The 17,311-nt window shown below is 38.8% G+C and overlaps 1 protein-coding gene and 1 non-coding gene across 6 annotated transcripts in view; both read right to left on the bottom strand.

Annotated features, from left to right (window-relative positions):
- The window catches only part of NAV3 (neuron navigator 3), an 859,400-nt gene that overhangs the window by 565,562 nt on the left and 276,527 nt on the right, over positions 1–17,311 (bottom strand). The gene's annotated exons all lie outside the window — the stretch shown is intronic.
- LOC118908118 (small nucleolar RNA SNORA32) lies at positions 17,039–17,160 on the bottom strand. The gene has a single exon (XR_005023069.2). It is a non-coding gene; the product is annotated as a small nucleolar RNA SNORA32 (small nucleolar RNA).

The following is a 17,311-nucleotide window of genomic DNA, read 5'->3' as shown; positions in this document are numbered from 1 at the left end:
AATTATCTTCCTGATTCTCTTACAGCAGAACACTCAAGGAAAATCGCAGCAGTTGAGTGTTCTGTAAGGCCAGAGCAAGTAAATAAAAGCACCTTTATCTCAGGGAATGAGCTGCACCTCGATAACGCTGTGCAGAAGTAAAGCTGACTCCTCTGGGGTTTCTTATTCCTAACCACGCTCCCTCTTAGATCGCACGCCTCCAAGCTCCCACTGGAACTGCTGCACATTCACTTAAAGGTGGTGCCTGCACTTGGGATCAGGAACTCTCTGTTGTGCAGACCTCCCATAATGGAGGATGTCTCAATTTCCAGACTGTCACCAACTCAATACCAGAGGCATCCCCAAGCATCGTAACTACTCAAAATGTCTCCAAACATTTCCATGCCTCTGGTTAGGAGCCCATGATAGCCTACCAAGCCCTTGAGGTTCACTCTCGTTCTTCTGTAATACTCTCCTCCCAGGCCGTCTTAATTTCCTGTTTGCTCATGACCCATTGAATATGTTATCATCAGATTAACCTCCTGAAGCACATTGCTTATCAAGATAATGCCCTGGCCCTCTGGTGTCTAAGAGACACCAGGCCTTTTTAATCTTTAAATTTATTTTTATTTATTATTTTATTTTTGGCCTTACAGAATTTTAATAAAAGAATCAATGTGTTTTCAGCAACAGTGAAATCCTTGCTAATACCAAAGTGTCCTGCCCTCAGAGCCTGTCCAGTACCAAGACATCCCAGCAAACACACCGAGGAATCCCTCCCCTCCCTCACTGATGTTTGCTGAGTCACACTTCGGGCAACCCAGGGTTTGTTGTCCATCACTTTTCCATTATGACACTGTCTAACATAAGAGTGTATTGCAAATACTAGCCACTGATGTGTGTATAACACATTCTCCAGGCACATACAAATATACACTTTTGTACCTATCTAGATGATGACAGAATTGCTACCTCTGCATCTAATATACTGTCTCAGTATATTTTATGACATCAGATGATGTGGTAAAAAAAATTTTTTTAACTATATAAATTATAGGTACACACACACACACACACACACATATATATATATATATACACACACATACATACATATATATTATCCAACATATATTATGTTTCATGAATTCACCACATCAAAATTAATGTGATTAATATAACACTATGTGCCAAAGCCAGGAACAAAAGTGTAAGGACTGTACTGGTTTTCCAGGTATTTTGGAACGAATACCATGAACTTATGCATCATTTTGTCTTCAGGCTTGCACCATGATCGCTCCTTCACCTTCAGATGACAGATTCACACGGATGAGCGTCACGCAGAGCACAGTGGGCCTTGATCAATGGGATGTGGTGGGAAACGCAGAAAGCTTAGATTTGGGCACTATGGGTCTCCTGCCTTCTCTAACTCAATTTCCTGACTTGCATAATGAATAATAATCATGACTGGGCAGGGGTTATGCTAGAAAGATAAGGGAGCTGAGTCATCATTCTTGTGGAAGATCATGAACCTTGAATTTCAATGTGTCTACTTTTTCCCACCCCCATCACAGAATCCTAAATGCTATATTCACCTAAACAATATTATTCCTCCAGTTCTAAGATATAGTATAATGATGGGCAGTGACACATGAACTATATGGCTGTTATGTGAGAGGTCATATTCTTTTGAGATCTCTTGAGCGCAAAGATGGTATGCAATGGAGCTTGTGGTTTAGAGGGAGGGTGTAGTCATAGTTATACTAGCTTCTGCCTTCTTCCTTAAGGTTTAAACGAAGTGATGATTTTACCCAGAGTTCCCCATGGTTCATTTCTCAGATCTGATGGGTGGGTGGGTGCCTTGCTGGGTAGCACTCTTGTATGTGCGTCATTGTCTAAAATCACAGCAACAAAATAGGGCCCAACAGTTGTAGGAAGGCTCTTTAACTAATCATCCACTGCAATTTTATAGTGATTGATCCAGAAAATATAAGGGGAATGATTTTATAAATGATAAGCAACAATCCTGTTTATCATTGACAAGTTTATCACTACTGAGACATCTCACAGAAAGGTTAGGCTTCAGAATGAACTCAAATACATAAAACATCCAATCCTTCTTCAATAGCTTATCTAAAGCATTAAAAATTTGAGCCATTTGTTTCTCTCCTCATTTTTTCCAACTCCTCTACCACTCATGATGCCACATCTATGCTTATTTCAGACCTTTACTATGATGTCTGTGCATGTGTGTGAGAGACACGGACAGACAGATATTCATTAGGGCTTCTTCTGTTGTCAAAAATTGCAATTCCCCATGTCCCTTAAAAACCGGTTCCACTTTAATGTCATGTTGGGAATGGAATGCCTCCTCATGTTCCCTTTCCTTCACACATGAAGAAAAACGGTGATTTAAATAAAGTAATTCACACCCTGACAACTCTGCTTACTCATTTTTCTTTCCCACGTGTTCCCTGTGATAGCAAAAAGCATTTATTCCTTCAACAGTCCAGAAACAACGGATGCCATACATCACTGTGAGTCCACCCGACAGGACCGCCGTACGCGGTGACTGGCCAAGCACACCAGCAGTCAGAGCTCCAGACAGAACCATGTGCTCAGATTCACAGCCAGATTCCTGACACTTATATTTATTTACTTACCAGTAGAGGCAATTGTCAGAGTAAGAGGAAATAATGAAATGCAATTACTGTGGTCAGAACAAAGGGCCAGGAGAAAAGACTTAGAGTCTGATTTCTAGATCTATCTGACATGGTTTATGGCCTTAATCAGCAGAAGCTTAGTAGACCTAAAAAATATTATTGATGGATATGCACTATTTTCAAATATTTCAGGAAGCTTTGTGGCTTTTGAGAGCATTCATACACTTAAGGGGGGGATGAGAAGACAGCTTTATTTTCGGAAGAGGCATGAAGAATCCTGGTTGGCACTGATCATTATGATACGGCAATGTGATAAACCTCTTTTTCAAAAGATGGCAAAGTATAATAAAATTATTTTATGAGGGAAATTACTGTGTTAATTTGCTACTACACTGGTTTATAAAAACATACTTTCAACAATGATGACAAGAGTCTTATTTTGTGAGCAAATCTCGAGTCGACCTTTATGTCCAAAGCTACAGTTGTTGGTCACATAACACCAACCTTATCCTGACAACGCAACGAACAGAAACATGAGTCCCAGTCCCATGGATACTAGCAGGAGCCTCTGCTTGGACACTGACAGTTTACTTAGACTTTATGTGCTTTCGATTCTTGATTTGTGGGTGAGAGCTGGTAGTTTTTACTGCCTTACCTTTCCTCCTCTCCTCTTCCTTTTGTATCTCTGTGAGGCATTACAAAATCAATGAATAAATTTTATAAAATACTAACATAAAAGTAATAGTCAAGGATTATAACCTTTTTTTATTAAGGGGGAATCTCTTCCAGCTATTTGTTAATATTATGAGAAATGATATAAATATGTTGGAAACACACTGCGAGAGTTTAGAAATAAATTTAACTCCATAGTTTACAATTGCCTAGCACTTCTAGTTCTTAAATGATTTCCATATATCTCATTTATTTTAAATTTAAAACACTGAACAACTAGCAATGAACTTATAGAATCATTGTTTACTTTATCACTGAGCATAGATGAACAAATAAAAAGCATACTCCGATTCAAATAGACAAAACAATATGCAAAGTTTTTAATCTTTCACTTGTGTTTTAAGAGTACCTGTCAAGAAGTTAAAATCTTTCCATAGAAGGACTATAGCTGTAGTAGTTACCTTTTGACCAGTGTAACATAATATCCCCAAACCTAGTGGCCTAAAACAATAAACATTCATTATTTTATAGTTTCTGTGGGTCATGAATTATGCAGCTTAGCTGGGTGGTTCTGGCTCACCATCTCACTGAAGGCTGCAGTCAAGACGTTGGCCAGTGTTTGCAGGCATCTGATGGCTTCACTGGCTGGAGGATTCACTTCCTGGGTGGCTCACTCATATGGTCTAGAAGGAGGCCTCAGTTCCTTATCATTTATTTCACTCTATAGAGCTGCCTCATAAGATGGCATTTGGCTTCCCTCCATAACAAGTGATCCACAAAAAGCAAAATGGAAGCTGTTGTAAGTTTTTATGACCTAACCCTGGAAGCTATGCTCCATCTCTCCAACAGTATCCACTTGGTTATGCCAGTCATCCTTCCCCCAGTTGGGGAGAGGGGAGGACTGCTCAAGGGCTCAGGTACCAGTGAGCAGGGGCCATGGGGGAGCATCTCGAGGCTGGCTACTGCAATCACCTCTCTTATGAGACGGTCAAAATGTAAGAACTGTCTGAGCCTTCCTAGCAAATCTGGTAGTCATCCAAAGAGCTACCAAAAGGTGTGGAACTCAGTGACAGAAACTGCAAAATGTATCAAAGAAAGTCACAGAAGATGTCCTCAGGAAACCTCACAAGAATGGACAAGATAAGTGATTAATCAGAATCATATAAAAGTTCTAATGGATTCCACTATGTTATTCTTGAACTATAAAAAAATTACACAACTATTTCAGGTTAAAATAAAAACTAGTTTAAGTCTGTCAGCAGTAGCTTCGAATATAAAATATAAAAGAAATGTAGAAAATATATTGATCATTTCTGCAGAACATCATTCTACTTTCATAGCTTTTAAGAAATATTTGAAAAGGAGGTGCGTGACTGCATAATACATAAGTGTGCATGTAATGGAAATAGCAGGCTTTGGAGTCCAGAAGACCTGGTTTCCCTGAGCAGTTCTGATATTACTGAGTCAACTTAAGCAAGTAACAATATATTCCTGGGCCAAACTGCCTCACCTATAAATGTGTCCTACCCACTACAGACAGGAAGCCTCTGTGTAGACAGGAGATAGCGTCGCATCACATAGCTGTTAGGAAGGGGTATGGCTTGTTTTGAGCATTGCACTTAAATCACCAGGGCCCCTGAGTGTTCATCAGGAACTGTCCAAGGATGATTAGGTTCCTACTCTCATATAAACAAGGTAGCTAACATGGAAATGAAAGAAAAACCTCCATCAGATAAAACTTGGACTTTAATATCATTTATTAATAAACAAAAGAAAGTGGGAAATAACTTCAATCTGTTCCAGAAGGAATCCTAAAATCAGATAAGACTCTCATGTAGTTCTCAAGGACAAATAAAAATTCATTTCATAAATGAATAAAAAGTTCATTTAAATCAATACTTCATTAAAATGGTATAAAGAACATGTCATGAAACTTTTCTAATAGCAAGATAAACCCTTATTATAAAGAACTGTGGCCCAGGAAATACAGGTTAAAAAAAGTTACTGAATTTTCAAATATTTCAAAGAAACAAATACTTGCCTGTTTTTATGTCACAGATTGTACATAAAGGAAATATTATACTTCTGCTGGAATGCTCTTTCCCCAGATACCTTTTCTCGGCTGACCCTGTCCTACAGGGTCAGCTCAGGACGTGTCTTTTCCAGAAAGCCTGCTGATGTTTCTACCACCCCTCCATTCCTGACGAGGAGCAGCTCTCTGGCATGGGCACAGCACCCTCGGTGCAGATAATGGTAACATCTATCACAGGTCACATTCTCTAAGCACTTACTATGCATCAAGCACTGTGTTAAGGGATTTATGATTTTGTTTAATCTTAGAACAAGTGTGTCAAAGCAGACAGTACTGTTACTACCTTTTAAGGTATGATTAAATTGAGATGTTCACTCTTGAAGACACACAGCCCAGAAATGCTGGAACGATCAAAAACTCAGGCAGTCTGACTCAAGAACTTATGCTCTTAACTTCTAAGTGACTATTGACTTCTCTTATGTATTTTTAAACACTCATTACATAGGACAGAGCAAATACTCATTACTACTCGTTACATGGTGCTCAACTTCATTTTTCAAAAAATAAATAAGTGATTTAAAATACAGTGATACATATTTTAAATATTAATAAAAAGTTTCTTTTCACTAATATAGCCAGTCTGAGAACAAAAGTTTTCTAGAAAGTACAGGGTTTCTAATGCCCCAATAAAGGATGACACTTGCATTATGAAGGGCCATGTGTGAAGAGGTTATCTATGTTCAGACTTACTTTCTCATTTATATTAAGACTAGTCATCCTCACCCGGGGTGATTTTCATGCCCTTCACCCCTAAGGGACATCTGATCATGGTTGGAAACATTTTTGGTTGTTGCACAGAGAGGGTGGTGCTACTGACCATCTAGTGGATAGAAGCCAGGGATGTTGCTAAGCTTTCCACGATGTGGAGAACAGTCACCTACAGCAAAAGAATTGTCCGACCTAAAATGTCAGAAGTGCTACAGACCAAGCTAGTCTTGAATATACATTTCCTCCTAAACTTTAAAGTATTTATTAATATTTAAAGAATCTCTACCAACCTCCAAATTCCATAATATTTTACATCTTAAACAGCAGTAAAAAACCGTTTCAAAGGACAAGAGAGATATACCAATGCTTTGAAAGTGATGACTTCTAGGAAGATGAACATTGCAACACCCTGAATACCCTGTGACTCATCACTCAGGAAGGAACCGAGGTATTAGAAAGGCAAAGCAGCTTTGCTAGGTTCACAGGCCCACCAAGGCGGCAAGGCCGAGACCCATCCGATCCAGCCTGGTACAAAGCCAAGGCTCCACTCTGCACGGTCACACCCTTGCTGCTGTGTGGAAGGCTCCCAGCATGAGGAGAGCTGTAACCAGGCTCCCTGTTTCCTCCTGACACTTACCTAATTAGCAAAGGATGTCAAGTCAACCTGATGTGTAGTTAAAGAAATGGTGTCTTCAGAGAAAGACCCTGAAATTCCGAACAGACAAAAAGCAACCCCACAGAGAAGTAAAAAACTTCAGAAAACAGCCATATGAGACAAAAACAAGTGAGAGTGTGTAGGGCTTTATATAGCAAAAAGGCCATTAATGCTCCACATGCTACTCTTCCAGCCTCACCCAAACGTACTGAGAACAATACCCTCCTCTGACTCACAGGCACGAGTGCTGGAAGGCAACGACTGCCGTGAATACCGAGATTTCCCTCTACTGTGTTCTGTAAAGCAAACACCGAATAATGGCAACTGTTAGCAACAGGACATGAGATGGCACACTTCCAGGACAGAGGACACATGATGCCCAATTTTCATGTAAAAAGGCTGTTTACCCCTTCCTGAGGCTAAAGGTTGCTAGCTTCTTTCCCCAGACAACACTGTACTACAGTGCCCTCAGTGTTCCCAAGCTCTGCACTAACACAATCAACTTCCTTAGACACCAAAAATACTGGTAAAGGGAAATGAAAGTTGTCAGGTTCCTTTTAAACAATGAACAAATTAAAATAATAGAGGACTTGTATGTGCATAAAATCTACTCACACTATTCAGAATTCTAGACTAAGCAATGTATACAAACAACTAGCCAATAAACAATTAAATAAAATCTATTTGTTCCACTTTCAGGGCAAGATGAGTCTAGAAGTCAATGAGAGATTGATAATTGCTGCTAAAGGAGACTCCTTTCAAATTGCAGGGGCTGGCATATTAAAAATGAGAGAAAAGAAAAAAGTCTTCAAAAATATTTCTGGAAAACTGTAATTCTATAAAATAATAAAACAACATTAGAGAAAAAAGTCTCCTTGCTCCTCTGACTCTACAAGAAGTAGTGATCAATTGAGATGAATGCATGCCCGAAGTAATCTAAATCACACCTGAAAAACAACACTGACACCACCAATGAATTACCTGGTCTCTCCTGTTGTCTCTCATCTCTGGGATGGGAGAGGAAACAGTAATTCAGGGGACAGGAGGCTGCAAAGAGCAAGGGCACCCTGACAAGGTCCCTACCTGTGAGAAAATACCATTTGCCTTCACATGACTACATCAATCAAGAAGAAAGGCGTAATTGCAGACATTACAGATTTATCCAACAATGGATCAGATACTTAAGCTTCACTCTAAAAAATCTCAAAACTGCCTAATTTCTGCAAGTGTAGATTGTGGATGATGACTGAAGACACCTTCCACAGGAGTGACTGAAGACTGATTCTTCCACAACAAGGGAAAACAGTTGGCTGTATTTGCATCCAGTTCACACAGTACAGCGTTTAAAATAACATTTTTAAAAGTCTATTTACACTTTTTATTATGGGATTAGGAAATAATAAGGTCTAATCTTTTCTGGCAAATCATCAAAAATTTATTCTTTCTAATAGAATCAAAAGAATCAAAACCAGACATGTACCACAAAATCGTATCAATAAGTACAATCCAAAAAGTCTGACATGATGTTTCTGAGATCATTATTTCCTTAGCTCATTAACAGCATTCACAGGATTTTTTAAAAACTATGAACAGTAGCAAACATCTTTGAGTAAATGAATACCAGCTTCCCGAATCAACATATTAAATAAAATATGAGAAACTTGGTCCTTTTTCTTCCAATGAATAGAATACTGTTAATCTGTTTTAGTTAAAAAAAAAATATGCTTGATTAGCTATCCTCAATTATTTATTTCTCTTCTCTTTTTATTATAGCAGTTTATGCTCATCATTTTAAAGTATGCACTTTTAAAATGTTTCAGGAAAAAAAATCAAGGCTTTGTACAATATATAGAGCATGATTCAATTTCTGTTGTGTACGTGTGTGTGTGTGTGTGTGTGTTATACAAACTGAAAGATACAAAAAACCTGCTAATGTGGTTGCCTCTAGTGGTAGGACTGGCAAATAATAGAGGATTTCTTAAAGACTTTCATTTTATATATTTGTTATTCATTTGAAATTTCTACTATGTGCACATATGCCTTTTAAAATAAAATTTAGTTTCAATTTTTTTGAAGTAAAAAAACGTTTTATAGCAGAATCAATAGTATTTACATTTTGCATTTCATCATTTTGCCCAGTCTCATCAAATGCAACTGAAATTGTAATTATTTTTTCCCACAAAGTAAAGGCATAAAAATCTAGGCATTGCAACTAATTTTCCCCAACTCAAGGAAGAAGCTTTCTGACAGAAGTAAAAGACAAACAAAAAGAACATTAAAATTAATGGAAAATTAGAAAGCAAAACTGGTTGTCAAGACAGAGATTTCACTGGGGAGAGCTGCCTTGCAGGGCACCCTGGGTAAAGGACATTTATGTCCACCCTCTGATGTGAGTAATTAGGTACAAGATTAATCTCTTCTTATACTGGCATTTTAAATGAAAAAAACATTAAACTATTTACAATCAGCAAACATGAATATTACTATTAAGGAGAAGAAAATATTTTTTTAAATGGGGCTTTTAAAAATTATCTGAAAATTAGACATCCTCTATTCTCCAAGATTTGGTTTTTACTGCTCTCTTATCCTACTTCCTTGTCTATTTTATTTCTAAAAGCGTATAGACCACACACACCTTTGATCAAATAGACTCAGTCTCGTAAAACCTCCTACTTTCCAAATAAAGAGGCAAAAAAGAGGTGCGTGGCTTCCCTGAGTCCGTGGGACAGGGCTCCCTTCTCTGGGCTTTCAGCAGAGCATGACTGTTAAAGTGCTGCTGGACGTAGGAAGCCCTATCCTTCCAAGCACATATGAGGTGTTCTTTGAAATTTTCTTCTGAGTCTCAATAAGTGGAAGTTAAGAGTTGGAGGATGAGATGCCAGCCAGAGTTGGAGGATGAGATGCCAGGGAAAGCTCCGTCCCCTGCTCAGCCTGCCGTCATGCAGCTCCTTCATCATGCCTGGCTTCGGTCTGCGTGTCCGCAAGTGTAAACAGAATGGATTCCCTAAATGGACAGATCTCTTCCAACGTGACAATTCTGGCTCTGAGTGAGATATACCAGTGGTGGCTCCTTTCTATTTGTTTGCCCATCAGCAAACTGAACAAAATACCATATAATACCAAAGGCACTTTTCTACCCAGAGACAGAGGGGGAGGATGTGGACATCAAATGAAAGGTGTAGTTTAAAAAAAAAGAAGAAGAAGCAACAGCAAATGCAGTATGAGGACTTTGGCAGAAAGAATTTCAGACAAAATGTCTGCTAAGTGACTGTGCTTGAGGTTCATTAACAGGGACTAGGAGAAAGGTACTTTTTTTAACAGAGGAAGGAATTAGCATATCTTGGAAACCAGTAATTCTGTGGTATAGTTTATCTTCCTGAAAAGAGTGCTCAGGATCGTTTTTAAAATTTTAAACAGAAATATTACCCAAAGAATGCATTGTGAGATAAAAACACATTGGAAGGGAAAATGTCAAGCCATGAGTAAAAAGTAGAGAAACATTGTGGAAGAAGAGATTTCCAAGTGGTTGGCATTCATTCACCAACGTGTAACGAACGTCCCTCTCTTGTGCAAATCTCTGAGCTGCAGACGTGGGGACAGGATATTGTACGGAAATAAGATAAAGTTTCAAGGCGCTTGTATCTAACTTTGATGGAAGTATGTAATAGTGATAACAGGCAAAAATAAAGCATTGGGCAGAATACGGAGGAAAGAGATCCCTTCCATCTGGGACCTTGAGGATTGGTCTGTGAAGACAGAATCAGATCAGGGGAAGATGGTGTAGGAAAGCGGCATTCCAGGGCAAGGTACCAGCAAATACCAGCAGGTCCCCAAGTATGATCCCTGGACAGGCAGCTTCAGCATCATGAGGGAAATGGTAAAAAATGCAAATTGTCAGGCCCCACCCCTAACTTACTGAATCAAAAACCATGATGTTGGGTCCCCAAATCTAAAATTTAATCATCACTTCAGGTGATTCTGCTGTGGACCAAAGTTTGAGAATCAGTGTCATAATTAAGTCATAGTGAGGTAAACATGTCTTCCAAACATTTAACAGTGGATTAGCAGTGTCAGAATCATTGAATGCAAAAAAAAAAAAAAAACACCTTTCAGTTCTATCCTGAAGCTTCTTAATCTATAGAGAAAATTCCCCAAGTAGTAGCAAGGCTCAGGAATTACTGAAGCAGTGGGAACTTAAATGGGGACTTAACTTGAGGCCTTAGCTGTTTAGGTGTCAACCCAGAGGTTGTTGAGGGGCCTTAATTAAAGTTTGGTGAGTGAGAGATCAGCGGAAGGCCAGAGAAAGCCATTGTTGGGTTTTTTAAAACCTTTCATTGAAATATAACGTCCATTATAGAAACATGCACAAGTCATATGTGTACAACTCAATGAATCATCACAAAATAAACAGTATTGCAGGTTTTGTGAAAGGATGGCTCAGAAAGGTTTTGATGCCAGTGGTCAAGAGCCCTGACTTAGGAAGCAGAGATTCAGGCAGAGATAAAATGTTATTACCACCTTCACGTGTGACATGACAAAAGGGAAGGTTGCGTGTTTGAAGAAATATCACAGGATTTTAGATGGGAGGACCTTACGAGTGGGGAAAGTGAAGCCAAGAAATGCAAGGTGGCCTGACCAAGGTCATACAAATGGCTGGATAAAGAGCAAAACCAAAGCCATAGTTTCTGCCTCCCGGTCCAGGGGTATTTCTCCTATATCAGAATCCATGTCAGAAAAGGAGATAGCCAGGATTTTCAAAGAAAAGATTGATGGGACTTGTCAAATGATTAGATGAGAAAGAAATAAAGAATTCCCTGTTCCCTCTGGAATGTTTGAGTTGATGTGACTGAGGAAACGCTACCACCAGCCTGGACAAATCAGGGTAAAGACCAAGAAAGTATCTTTACTACATATAAGGGCATGTGACCTCAACTGCTTAACATTTTGAGACTCAGCAAGACCGAGTCTCTCTCGTTAGCATCTTTCTGTGACCCAACCCCACATCTAAAACAAAGCAAACTTTCACACATATCATATAACAGTGTGCTGAAATTACATGGGAAGGATAATACTGTCTCAACTGACACATGTGATTAATTCTAGTAAGGCCTGTCCTTTAAAGGTTTTTGGCAGAACATTCTAAGCCAACAGTTCACAACAAATGTGGGAACAACAATGATATTGCACCATCTCTCCTCATTTCCCTGCCTCTATTTAAGAAGAATATTTGAATAACATTATAGTACGTTCAAATCTTGACATTTTTTATGGATTTTTATGGATGTAATATATAAATACAATGACACACCCATAAAATTTCCTCCTTTATTATCTATTTGTTTGACAGTCATAAGAAATTTGGCATCAAAAATACAATGAAAATAATTTCAAATGGTTCCAGTATCTTTGAAAGTCAGCTGTCTCCTTTCTTACTGGATCTTATTCTTCACATATCAATATTTAACCTTTAATCAGAGTGTCTCGGAGAAAAAATAAAGTTAGGAAATGCTTTCCTATCACTGAAGCCCAATTACTTTTGCTCAAATCACTATGAAATAGATCATTTGATCCAATTCCCCCAAGTATTTATTCAGCAGCAATTATTTATTGAGCAACTCTAGGAAATGCTGGGTTTAATTCCAGAGAAGGACAAGACAAAGTTCTTGTTCTCCAAATGTTTACATTTTGGTTAAAAAGTGAAGACATGTAAATTAAAGGAGTAGACAATATTGCAGGGCAATAAGGGAAGAATGGATCAGACAATAGGATTTGCATGGGGTCAAAACAGAAGACAACAGGTATGCCATGAACGTGAACACTTGATAAACACACATTCTACAATAAGATGATCTAAGTTTTATACACAGTGAGCTCCACCCCCACAATATTGGTTTTGGCTTCCTGGCAACCACATCTACTTAGACACTTCATTCATTCATCTTTCTGCTTTCAAATGCAAATGCTCACACGAAATCAAGTTTTTAAGAAGTCAGAAATATCTGGAATAGCTCTAGGCAAAACTGTGTGTCTGCAAAATTTTGTTCCCTCCATTTTCCTTTCTCCCTGTTTGCCTTTCAGTCAATTCCCTGTTACCAAAAGAAAAAACATCCTTTGTTGAAGGCTAAACTTCATCACAGATATAAAAGGTTAGGCTGGTAGAGGAGGGGAATGGTAGAGATGTTTCCTAAATTACAGTGTGAAGATAACTGCCCACTTTTGCTAAGGGAACCCTTGAATTTCAGTTAATTGTATGCAGCCAGAATTATTACTAACAAATTTAAGTATACTTGGGTAAACGTGTGGGCAACTATTTTTGAACTACTGAAGAATGATATTTTTCAGGTTTAAAACTACTTTTCAAAAAGTCTCATTTCCATACACTTTACTAAAATACACTAGAGGTATGAAATTCCATTTATGAATTATAGTGACTACTTTTTATTATCTCTTTGCATTCATTTGTCTCCTGATTCCTGTCAGTTTTCAGGGGCAAAGCTAACCTGTATATTTTATGATTGACCATAATTATCAGTTCAAGGATGGCATGTGATCTACAAGAGTTCAACCACCATTGAATTTCAGGACTATTCCTAACAGTATAGGACACAGACCCTGTCTCCTGCCGTAACACGCAAGGGCACGCCTTACAGCCATTTTCCTCCCTGACAGAAGCTGACGAAAGAGTGAAGTTTTGACATGGAGATGAAAAAGGCTGAAAAGCCTGCCGAGCAATGTGGTAGGGGTCTGTATCAAATTGGGTTTAAATAATTAAGCCCAATTCTCTTATCGTTTGAGGCATTTTTATCCAATTTTCATTTTACCTGCAACTAAACACATATGATGCATGAATTCAGGAAATACTTATTGAGTACATGGTCCCTTATAGGTTCCAGGACTGCAGGAAGGAATAAGATGTAATTTCTGTCTTCAAACTGCTCCTATTCTAGCAGAAAAGCAGAAAAAAAAAAACAAAAACCTAAACCAAAGTATTGTGCTAATGAATTAAGAAGGTAAACACAGCCTAATGGATAACCACCACTCTTTCCCTCACCATCTACCAGGTAACAGCGTGGCTAATTCCTCTGCATCCAACATGAAATGATTGTGGTTTAAATGCCAAATATGAATATCCTTACTCATGACATCACCAACTGATTCCAATTTCCATTCTTGAAACTCTTCAATTGTGAGGCATGATAAAGATATTCCAGTGGACAAAATGCAAAGTATTAACTCTTCAGGCCACTACTAGGCAACGCATTTTACCTTTGGGGGTTTTCAGATGGAATCTCTGGAACCTGCAAGTCAACAAATTCAGTGAGACAAAAATTAAATGTTATTTTAAAAAGCCAAGGTGGTAAAATAAAAGCTGGATGTTAAAATACATTTCTGTGTGAGTGAAATGTTCTCTGGGGAATCATATGCAATAAAGGATATGAAAGCAAGTTAAAGGTTATAAAGCATGCAAGGCATGTTCTTGCCTTCCTTCTGGAGTGCACACTTTCCAGTTAGTGGTCAGAGGTGCAGGAAGTATGATTAAGCCAAGCACTTACTCTAGAAAAAGATTATACCTCTAATCCTAGAGAAAACAATGAACATTTAAAGAAGTTCCAGTACAAACTGTGTGAAATAAAGAACTGGTAGATCACTCTTCTTACTTGGGTTTGTACAATTTGTCCAAAGGTTCAGAGTTTTGTTCTCTTAACTTTTTGTCATTGAGAAAGGACAATTCATTAACAATTCATTAACTAACTGAATCTTATAGTGTAATAGGTAAGTAGACAAGATAATTAATATTCAGAGATAATTATCATAGGATAAGTGCTACTGATTTTACTTTGTTGGGATAATTACTCCCATTTTACAGATGAGAAAACAGAGGCTATGAAAGCTTAACAACTTGACTGAATTAATGATTGTAAGGCATTTTGCTAGGCATAACCGTAATTTATTTCATACTCATATTATTTAGAATTGCTATAGCTAAGGTGCTAGGCAGAAAGACAGACATGGGTGGGGTGGAAAGTGAATAAAGCCAGTGAAGCCCACTAAAAGGGATCCAAAGAGTAAACCATATAAAAACAGAGAGCCATAAAGGACTCACAGAATTAATTAATTAATTGGTTGAAGATTCAAAGGCCAGGAGAGACTTGGAATGCCCATATATTTCTCAGATGAAAAACAGTTCCCCAGATAAAGAAAAATATCAAGAGCCCATCTTCACTGTACCAATTAGATCAGGCCTCCGAGGCCAAAGACTGTCAATCAAGGATTTCTCTGCCCTATGCAACGATGCAGAGCAGGGAAGTAGGACCAGGGTCAGGCCACTGTAAAATCTACTTAGCCTGGGAAAAAGGCCCAGTTCACTCTTTAACTTAATCTATTTGCTGTTCTTCCTCTTCTTCCAGCCCCTTAATCAAGTAACTTTGTAACCAAGACAGGAGACAGACCTCCAAAATATAAATAAACCTATGTGGATAAAGATTGCTGAGATCTGGACCAACACAGCCACCTAAATAACCTTATTTTCAAGACAACACTTCAAAGGAATTATGAATCACCTGTATACATCATGCCTTATGTTGACCCCTACCTAAGGCCCTATAAAAACCCAAGCACTAAACCCTTAAACATACCTCCTCTCTGAGGTTGCCCACACTCCCCTTTCTTCAAGTGTGTCACAAGTCTTCACTCTGTCTCTGTTCTACTCCAGATAAGCAGGGAGGGGCTACTGAGAGCTCTGATTGGGGCTTGCAAGTTCCCATCACCTGGGTGACCCAGACAGGACTGCAGCTGTATGATTGTGCTTTTTAGTAGCTGTCTTAAAAATCTCCTTACTTTGCCTTTGGGAAGCTCTCAGAACATAATCTCACTCCATCCAGTGGTCCGAGGCTCCCCCAAATCCTGGGGTGGTAGGGACTTGGTTTCTGCACCAGGCAGATTCAAGTGACAATGGATGTCAGGTGACCCTGGCTTTGGGAGCTGGCAAGGGATTTTCCCAATGCCAAGGAGGAGTTCAATGAGCATCCGTACCCCCGTCTGTTGTCCCTTGCTCTCTGCTGCCTGCGTCCCTGCTGCCATTCCCTGCTATTCTCACTTTAATGAATTCCTTCCTTACCATTCACTCTGACCTCCCTGCGTCTCTGAACCAAATTTCTGCCCAACAAAGGGACAACACAGCAGTTTCTACAGCACAGAAAACTAAATTGTTTTTCAAATGATTGAGCATTAGTGATGATACAGCCCCTTCTCTCTTATCCCCTAGGTATTGAGTCCTCAGTCATAATTTAATGTAAATACGAGGCTTAATTTAAATACTAGGCTCTCAGTAAATACTAAATAATGAACGCCAGCGTGAGGTCAACTCTTAAGGCAAACAGCCATTTCACAGTATTCCATTTCCTAAGTGCATAACCTGAAATAATTAAGTCTTTATTTAGAGTTTAAAGGAACAAAGTTTATTTTTGCACATAGTACAGTGTTAATACAAGAGTCCAGTTCTCTGAGAGATAGTGTGTAAGTCCTCTTAATAAGCTACTTAATCATTCCCAAACTAGTTGGAATTTTACCAACACGCACCATCTATGTATAAAATATTGCTGAAGAGAATCATGTACACAGGTTTGTTGTGCTGTTGGTGGTTTTCCGACTCCCTCTGGGCCACTGGCAGTGCTCTGTTCTCATTACATTCGTCCTGGTTGAGCTCCTGAGCCCAGTTCCCATTGCAGCCTGTCACTTTTCTCATGTGCCCTTCTGATCATCCCATATACTAGGTTCATAAACCAGACTCTGTTTGAAGTTAAATGATTAATTTACATTTCTCTAATTCATAGAGAAAAAATAAAATATCAGTCGGGAACTCTCCCAGTTTGTCTCCTCAAATTCCATCTCCGAATTTATCCAACACAGACTATATTCTTTTATTCTTTACTTCTGCCTCTCTTATGAAGGGCGTCCCTTTTATATTAAACATCTCTTTCCTGTACTTAAACATCTTTGCTTTGCACTAGCTTCTTCCTCTCAGCCTGTGAACACTTTAAAACTCCCACGTGGAAGGAAGAAGAATGGAAGGACAAAGAGCAGGAAGTGAAGGAGGAAGGAGGGAAGGAAGACTGTGATTCATTACAGATCTGCCCTCCACTCCAAGGTCTATCCTGCCTTCCCTTCCCTTCCTCCTGCCATCCATGGAGCTTCAGCTCATCAGCAAAGTCTTTCTTGTGTTGTTTTTTATTTTTTTATTTTTTTTCATTTTCATTTTCATTTTTAAAAGCATGTTCCCAATTGGCTGAATGCTAACAAGGTAGTAGAAAGAAAATGTAGGGAGGATTTTTTTGTTTATGGTCATGTCCACAGAAAATGAGAAATTGCATTCTAAGCCTCGGTAATGACCATTCATCAGCAAATTCCTTAAAAGCGTAACTTAAATTTTGTGTCTTCGCTTCAGTTTTGTGCACTGTGCATTATACGACCAGTTATGACGCCCCAGCTTTTGCTAGTTAGTACGAAAGTGCTGAACTGCCCTTTGAGGAAACTGCCAGAGGC

The sequence above is a fragment of the Manis pentadactyla genome, chromosome 10, assembly GCF_030020395.1.
Source record: "Manis pentadactyla isolate mManPen7 chromosome 10, mManPen7.hap1, whole genome shotgun sequence".
Taxonomy (NCBI): Eukaryota; Metazoa; Chordata; class Mammalia; order Pholidota; family Manidae; genus Manis; species Manis pentadactyla.
Note: the sequence above shows the minus strand (reverse complement) of the source record. Positions and strands in the feature narration are given on the sequence as shown.